This window comes from Thalia democratica, chromosome 5 (assembly GCF_965202585.1).
Source record: "Thalia democratica chromosome 5, ktThaDemo2.hap1.1, whole genome shotgun sequence".
Taxonomy (NCBI): domain Eukaryota; kingdom Metazoa; phylum Chordata; class Thaliacea; order Salpida; family Salpidae; genus Thalia; species Thalia democratica.
The window spans coordinates 4,003,197-4,013,282 of NC_139169.1; positions in this window are offsets into that span (position 1 = coordinate 4,003,197).

The following is a 10,086-nucleotide window of genomic DNA, read 5'->3' on the forward strand; positions in this document are numbered from 1 at the left end:
TGTTATAAAATAATAAAACAAAATGAATTATCTATTATTAATCAGTTATAAATGAAATATAAACACGTTTAAAAACCTTCCTATAAAAATAGATAATTTTTCTATTCAAAGAGTTTACTATTTATAAATTATTAAAATAACTATATTATTTTAATTAAGTTTAAAAATTCGCTTTGCACTGTTTAAGTTTATTTTAAGTGGTTTATAGTCAAAGCATAATATTTACATTTACAGCTAAATTCTCAATTTTACAGAGTAATATTTATATTCTTAAATTATATCTATTTGACTAGATAGTAGCAACACTTTAGTAAACGAATATAAGGTTTGATAACATTTGATTTGCCAATAAAATTACAACAAAATTTGGATGCTAAACATTTATATTTCAAACTTAAATATGTTGAACACTTTTTTAAACATAGAGAATGTGAGTAACAATCTGTTGAAAATATTAGATTACGCAAGTTTTTTTTTTTTTTTTCAGTATATGCTATAGTACAGATTTAGTTAAAAGATATTGTGTGCTTTTAAAATTTAAGATTAGTTGTTAAATTCTAATATATAACTTATATAAATTTACTAAACAAAAATATTTTAATAAAGTCATTTTTATTTTTTTAAGAACTTATTCATATCAAGGTCTTCTAACAGGTTGTTGCTTACTTTAAAGAACATACAAATAAAAAATACAGTAAAACGTTTTGCTTAAGAATATTTTGATTAATTTTATATAAAAGAAACAGACAAATTTATATCAAGAAACGGATAAATTTTTGTAAATAAGTTTATTAAAACATGTCAGACCTAATCAAAAAAATGTTTAAAATTTATGCAAGCATATCAAATGTCGTCTGTAAACTTAAATTTTTATATAAAAATCTTTATTTTTACAAAAAATTTAAATTAAGGATCTAGTTAAAAAATACAGGCAACAAATAGCAATTTTTATTTTCTATCTAGTTTTCGGTGAGTTATTGTTATAAGTGATTGCATGAAACCTTAATTTATAACTTTATAAACTGATATTAAAATTGTAAATGACAGTACTAATGGTCAGCAATTAATGATTTTTTTTATTTCAAATATAATGTAATATTAATATAGTAAAAGTCTAACATAGTAATAATATAATATTGTAAAAAATATACTTAAATCAACTTTGCATAAAACTAGTAGCGAGGTAAAAATATAAATTTAATAATAGCCTCTTCAAAGAACCTCTTCTTTTGTTTTCATAGAGTTGAATTATTTTTTCGTTAAGAAATATTTACGTAATTGCAGTAGTTGTTTATGCAAATTTTAATCCCAGAAATTTTTGACAGTGTTTAGTTTAACAATTTTGTTTGCTTAATGAAAATAAACATCAATGACGGAACAAATTTAAAATCACAAGTTATAGTTTTAATTTTTCTAAATAAAAGAAGACAGAATTACTAACGTTCAACTTCAAATTTATAGTCATCAAAACTTGTAACCTTTTAAATGAGGTGAAGTAATCAATTTATATTCGGAAAACGTCTTAAGAATTGATGTTAGTTTAATAAAGTTTCAATGAAATTTAATATTTTACATGCTTTTTGTATAACCTTTTGTATCATAACAAAGTTGTAATGATTTGTAACTACACAAAATAAAAACACTTTATTATTACTTTAAAAGTAAAAATTTACAAACTGTTATAAATAAATAAGTTTTGTTACGATTTTTTCAAATATACTAACTTGGTCAAAACAGTGTTTGTATTTCTAATAAAAAGTGATGATAACAATTTTTTTTTCAAAAAATAAAATTAAACTATCTAATAACGTCGCAAAATGCAAATCACAATTTGTAGTTTTTATTATATATATATATATTGTTGTCATTCTATGTAGTTAGAACTTTTACGAAAATTTGAATTTGTAAACATCTTTAGAAAGATGGTAAAATCAATAACTATCGTTACAAACAGTCTCTAATTAATAATAAGTTTTTTTAAGCTGGTTGCTTAATTTATTAATATTGAAATAAAGTATTAATAAAATAATAATAACTAAACTTATTCAAGTTCGTAAATTGCTGAATGTGATCAAAAAATATTTTTTTATTATCATTATTAAATTATTGTTGTTTTTTTTGACTAATTTTTTTAATAAGTAATACTTTGTTATGCGACTTTTATATTCTTGCTATTCTATCTTCAATTGTTATTGTAATTTTTAGTTAATATAAGATTAAGTTTGATAGTGAGTATTTCTTTTGTAGTTGATGCATTTGTATATTTTTTTCTAATTTTTTGGCTTTATTTTTAATTATTTTATAGCTTTACAGTTTAATATTCGTTATATGTTTAAACCGGTATATATTAAAGTAACTAAAAAACATTAATCATGAATCTAAATAATGAACTTTTTAAACCGCAGCATAGCAACTAAACATATAAGTTACTAAATGTCTCAATTAAAAAAAAGAACATTTTGTTAAAAAATTGTTACTTTTGTTATAATTTCTAAATTGCTATTTGTTATATTAGATATACTGTACTTATTATATTAAGACGGAATAAATTTATTTTAAAACTAAACAAAAATTGCAAATTTTATTGAAAATTAAAGTTTATTTATCTTTAATAGTACATTGTTGTATAAAATAGTTTGCTAGCTTTTATTGTTTTTAATTGCACAAACTGCATGAGTTTGAGAAATTTTCTTTAGTTTAAATTTAATACGTTTTGATTTGAATTGAGATAAACTAACCGTTAAAAGACCTATAAAAAATAAAAAGTTTATTATTTTATTAAATAATACACTTTTATAAAAAAAACTATTTCAAAATTTTAAGTTATTTTTGTAAACAACTTGAAATGATTAAAAAAATTAAGTGTAAGTGCAAATATTTTTAATAATTTAATTTTTTTAAAACTAAAAATTATTCTAAGAACTCTTAAACAATTAGATACCGTATAATGAATAACTATATTTACATCATAAAACATGTAAGTAAAATACATCACAATTCTACAAGTAAGTCAAATTTTAAGTCTCTATGTTTTATAAAATAATTTTTTGCCATTACAATGATAAAATTGTCTGAGATACTTGCGTACTGGTTGACTGATTCTGTGACACTCAAATATTAACATTGTACACTCAAACAAATCATTTCACTCCAGTTATAATAAATTATAAAATATAACATATTAAATCTGATTCTAATTTGTAAAACAAGTAACAAATTTTCCGATTAGTTTTTCAAATAACAAAAAAAAATCAAGTTTTTACATTATATAAGTAAACTAACTAAAACTTTAATTATAAAAAAAGCTAACCTAATATATACTAACTTAATAATGTCATTGGCTGTTAAAACATACAGCAATACTAAAACATTAATTTGTTTCAAAATGTTCTACAAATAAAAAATAATCTGCCCTAGCAATGTATAATGAATGAAGTCTATAGATAAAATTTTTTAACTAACTTATAACTATTTTTTGTAAATATCCTTTGATCTGTTCTTAAAAAGTAAACTACTTTTACAATTTAGATCACAATAACTTTAAAAACTTTCTTAACTATTAAATTCACTTTAACTTTAGGGTCAACCTTCTGATATAGTACTACTACAGCTACTGTGATGTTTGATAATAATTTTTGTAATATATAACTTAGATTCCCATAACTTCAAAAATGGCTTTAGAAAGGTTTGTTTTCAAATAAAAGATACGTATACAGAATCATTAACTAAAGTTTTGTGTTTTTATAAGCCAATGAAAATTTTTACTTTTGGTTTTGAGAAAAATAAAAAAGTATTTACTTGTTGAAGACTAGCTTACGTTTAATTTTTAGTATTTTAAAATTTTACAAAAATCTAAAGAACTCAATTAGTTTAATTTTAACTATGTTAAACTTTTTATAAACTCATAAGAATTGAAAAATATCTCAAAATTAAACTTTAACAAAATTTTATCAGGAAAATATTTATTGCCATATCATAAAATTAGTACAAAATTTAAAATTCTAGAGTTTTCTTATTGTTTTAATCTAACAAACAAGTATTCTAAATTTATTTTGAAAACCTTAAAATAGTTTAAGAATGCTTTAACTATATCGAGTTTTTCTAAAATATCTAAACTATCCGAGTTACCTGTGTACCACCTACATATATAGTTTTTATTTAAAAAATCATAAAACTGTCTTAAACTGGTTTGCAACTAATTAGATGCAAAAAAGATAACCAGATTCTGTCTAAAAAATAAATTAAATGTAATCAATACTAGGCTTTTTACATAAGATTGATTACTAGGAAGTTTTATAAAAAAACTTAATGAGAAACGAGATACTTTAATTAAAACAAAATAAAGTTAAGTAGTTAAGTATAACTTGAGATTATATAAAAAAACTGTAATTCAGCATGAGATAGCCTAGGATATATCAAAGTTTTTAAGTTTGAGTAGAGTAAGTTAAAATTAAAGCAATGAATTTTTGCTTCACACATAATTGACCAAAAAGTTATAACTTCAATGTCTTAAAACTAATACAGCATAAAGTTTAAAACCTAATAACATCGAAGTATTTTATATTCTTCTTCTGACTTAAGTTATTTTTTAATAACGGAATGAAAATAATATAATTATAGTAACTTTTAGAACAGCAAAATTAAAAAGTTATTAACAAACAGCAAGTAAAATAGTATTTGAGTCAATTTAATTCAACTACAATATACTAAGAAACATATTCTTTAAAAGTTTAAACTTATCAACACTAGTTGTTTAAATGACTATAGTTACAATAACTATAGCAGTTAAAATGAACTGTGCCACAAACATAGTTTTGATTTTTGTTATACTTTAAAATAGAATAAAACAAATGAACACGTAGATACTAATACTCAATTAAAAAACTATAATTTTAAAATACTTATTTAGACAAGATACTCAGGTGAAATTTAGTTACAAAACAATTTAATTTACTTATCATAACAAGCAAGATAATTTTAGTTTTAATTTGTTTTGTAAGATTACTTTTTGTTTATCACACTAATTGGCTACAATAGATCTTATTGAAATAACATAATACTAATTTGTTACAATTTATTGGACACATACGTTCATAACCTAAAATATATTTTTATTGTCTAAGCTAACAATCAATGAAATTAAAAATATATTACTAAGTTTGCACAACATTTAAGTAAGCTTATTAACTTGTTACTCAAGTTTTCAATTGAAATACTACCACAGTAAAAATTTTAAACTATGGTAAATAAGAACATTTAATTGTTTCTCGAAGTCTATAGAAAAACATAAAGAAACAGTTTAATTCACTAACCATAAAAAGCAATAAAAATTTTAGTTTGTTTTTCTAAGATTACTTATTATTTAGCAATACTAGTAAGCTACATATAAATTTTAATGAAACGAAATAACAATCCATAGGAGACAAATGTTCATAAACTAAAATATATTTTTATTGTCCTAACCTAACAATCAAAGAATATAAAAACATAATTAAATTTTACACAACATTTAAGTAAGCTCGATAACTTGGTGCTAAAGTTTTTTTATTTTACTACTAAGACAGTTAAAGTTTTAGACTACGGTGAAGAAAAACACTTAATTAATTTCTAGAGGTTTATTAAACAACAAAAAGAAACTGAAGATCAAAAATGTAGCACTATGGAGTTGGTGCTTTGATAGTTTAAAGCAAAAATAACAAATTAGTACTATAGATAAAACATGTACAAAAATAATTAACAAAATTTATTCAAAACAAACATTTTCAATTTTGTGTATTAAATTTAGTTTTTTTATTTAAACTTGTTAGTAACATGAAATTGAAAAAGTATATTTAAAATAGTTAGTTAGAAAAAGTCTTAGATAACATTTACTAAAACTTTCACTTAATTAGTTTGCTCAACTCCACACAAGAATAACCATGTATTATTTTTTCAGATTCATTATAATAAGTATCAGACCAACTGTTGGTATTTATATTGTATATATAATAGCGGCTATCAAAAGTTAAAATAATGCTGTTATCGTAAGAGTGAGTACAAAATAAATTAATTGGCCATGGTATTTCGGAATTACTCGCAATAAAAGTAAACTTTTGTGATATCGAATCATAGACTTCAGATGTTTTAATTGAGTTATGTCTGAGATCAATTCCACTAATAACAAATAATTTGTTTCCTTTTGTAACAATACCTGGACAACGCCTAGCAACTTGCATATCTGAAAGAAACGACCATTTGTCGAGGTGATGGTCATATGACTCAACAGTTTTAAAATTTTTACAAGAATTATTATAACCTCCCACGACAACGCATTGACCATTGAAAACTGCACAAGATGATCGATATCTTTTAACATTCATATTTGATATTTTCACCCAATTATTTTTAAATGGTTCATAAACCCAGTTATTGTAGCTAGAATCTCCGAACAAGTAAATTTTGTTCATAAAAGAACAAAAACAAACAAAACAGGTGTCTATATCTGGTAGAGGAGTTGTTAAAGTCCATGTATTTGATTTTCTACAGTAAAATTCAACAGCGTTTAGATTTTCTCCTTTACAATCTATCCCACCGAAACAATAAACTTTTGAACCAATTACAGCAGCTTTGCAGTAATTTCTTTGAACTAACATTTTACTTGTTTTGATAAATTTCGTGGGCTTCGGTTTGTCAAATTCGTATTCTGTACTAGTTTGTATTAAATCATCGTTCCTTAAACTATTAAAAAGCTTTCCTCCGATAAAAATTACTTTTTTTGTTTCAAATTCACAACCGTAAAAGCGATTTTGAAACTGTAAACTTGCTGATTTGTCTTTAAAATTAGTTTTATTTTTGATGGCGTTATCAATGATACTGCTACACTCAAGACAGTCTTTGCAAAGCTTATTGCTTTTTATGATTTCTGTCATTATTTCAATGGTCAGCAAAGGTAACCTTATTAACTTTAGAAAAGTTTTCATGTGTTTACATCTTTCATTTCTATTGTAATTTATCCAATCGACTGCTGCATAAAAAAGTTCCAACTCTGAACTTATTTGCAGTTCTTCACAAGACAGTATATCAAATAAATCTTCATATTTAAGTTTGTAAAGTGTTGAAGTATCTTCATTTAAGATATACTGCTGCAGTAAAAAATTGCACAAACATTTTTTCAAACTGTTTAATTTATATACTTTTGTAAGCTTGTAGTAGAAAAAGTAGTTTTTCATATTTAGTTTGTCATATATATGTTGACTTATTACGTTCTTTGCCTTTTCACATCCTAAATGACTTGCTGCTTCCAAAAGTGTAGTTATGTTTTCTTTTTTTATCTTAACTTCACCTATAAAATAATTTTAAAAGTTGTTACATCATAACAGTAGAAAAAAACTACTTAAAAATTTAAGGAAAATATTGAAATATACATTTAAAACTTATTTCATAACTCACTGTCAATTGCTATTTTCTGTAAAGTTTTAAAACTAGCTTTAGATATATTAGTAAGAGTGAAAACATTTTTATTTCTAACAAAATGTTTTAAATTACTCTTTTTTCTAATGTAACTAAAACTACAAATAAGCTTATCTAAGCTAAAACTAGTTTTATAAGTTTCCGAATCAAGTTTAAGTAGAACAAAGTTCTCTTCTGGCTTCTGTGATACTGTTGTCCTGTCTTCTTTGGTATTAATTTTTTCATTAATTTCAGCATTATTTTTGTTGATAATATACTTGTTCGCCATGGTATTAAGCTTTAATTTACCTCGTTTTCTTATAAATTGATTTCTTATTCTAAAATACTATAAGTACCTGAAAAAAATAAATTGCTGATACAAAATACAAAACTGATTAAAGTAAATATGTTTATTAACAAACTAGAAATAACAGATAGAGTAGATTTTAAGAACATCAACCAAATATCATAACAGTTTTATATATATATATATATATATGCAAATGTATAAAATTGAAAACACTAATTTAAAAATAATTTTAACTTCATAAATATTTTAAACCACTTCATTTATAATCATAAAAGACAGCAGTATTTATTGCAAAGAGATAAAATTTACATATTTTGTAAATGATTAAAAATAGCATGGTTTTTGAGAAGAAATTATTAAATATTACCAAGTATAGAAAATATCCTGAAAGCCAAAGTTGGCCTTAATAATCATACATATTTGTAAAACTTTAAGTTTCCTAATAAGCATTGTATGGTATGGATATTGGTAAACTTAATTTATTGGTGCTACTCAACAAAAGTACTTTAAAACTATCTAGTTTAAACTAAAATAATATTTCAAAAACTTTAAAACAATTAACTATTTTTAAAACAATAATTTTTATATTAAAAATAAAAACACACTGGTAAGTTTTCATGGAACTATAACTATACAGTATTTGTCTAATTCTAAATTTATTATCAACAACAATCACAACAATAAATGTAACTAAAAAGAGTTATTAAATATTTTGCTTGATTGCATAAATCCAAATATGGTCATTTTGTTTACTAAAACTACATATTCAATCTTTTAAACATGGTATGCAAGTTAAAGCAGCAGGTTCATTTTAACCTGCATGTAAAGCAATATGTTTAATAAGTTTCTAGTCTATTTCAGCTAGTGTATAATAATAAACACTTAAACATACTTATTTTTATAACTTTTATCTATCTTATTAATTAAGTTAAAAATTTTCAGACAAAATACTAGTTAAAATATATCAACTTCGCATTTAATAAATGCCAATAAGTTAAACAAATTTAGTTGATAAACCTCGACTATTAAACTGAAATTTCTTGACTTTATATCTCCATGTAAAGTGTCAACCAAAGTTTAAAGAGAAAAAGTCAGCATATCTAAAAGTAGATTTAGAAAATTTATAACATAACCTGATGTACAAAAACTTCAAACAAGCTTTAGTTTATTAAAAAGCCAGTAATTCATTTACTTATATTTTATCTTAGTAAAAGAGATTTTTTGTTCATGTTAATTTAGTATAAACATAGCATGAAAATAATTTAACTTTACAAAATTTACAAAATTATTACATAGTGACCCTTAAATTTTTTTTTAAACTTATCACAATTCTTAGTTTTAAAAACAGAATACAAAGTGATATGAAATTTTACCTTTAATCTTTCTTTTTGCACAACTTTGTTTCTATTGGATTTCATAAATTTTACCAAATTATTCATAAAATATTGAATGTAGTAATTAGCAAAAATAACTTAATCTTACTTTCGTTAGGTATAAACAAAGTACAAAATATAAAAAACAATAATAGAATGAATTTAAACAAATTTTCTAAAACTCATAAATGAGTAGAATAAACTGTTTTTTTTCCTTATATTAGTTTTATCAGTTTTTTAGTATAAAATTATCATACTTATATAAAGTACAATGGTTCAATACTTAAAAAAATAAATCAAGTAATTTCATATACAACTTTCTGATTTTGGATAATATTTCAATATTTTTTATTTACAAGTAACTTTAAATACTTTTAATACTTTTTTTCTAACTGGATGTTATTTAAAATTGGCTTATTAGTATTCAATTAAAAGTATATAGAAATTAAGTTCTATGCTAAATTTTATTGCTTACTGTCATTCCTTTAACCTAATATTGTATATACTTTAGTTTAAAACCAAGTAAAGGAGAATTATATTATAAAAAGGAAAGATAAAGCAAAAACTAAAAATTAAAAAAAAACAATAGGTAGATGATTTCCAATTGGACTTTTCATACTTGAACTTTTTATATCAAAGCTAATGTAATGATAACCTTTAATGTCATGATAACTACATTCTACTTTGTGTGTATAAATATTATGTAAAAGTAATACCACAAAAATCATTAGTTTATCTGCATAGTTATGCTTTTACAAGTTTTGCTTTAGTTCATTAAAAAAAAAGTGTATACTAAGAAATTTTGATATATAACCTGTATGGATTGTAGGCTAGTTATAAAAAAACTTATTTGTATAAAGTTTATATAAAGAACAGGTTCAAACACTAACAAGCTTAAAAAAAAAATCTGAAACTTTAGGTACTACTTTAAAATGGTAAAAACTTTTAAACATAAATCAAATCTATAAGGAATAT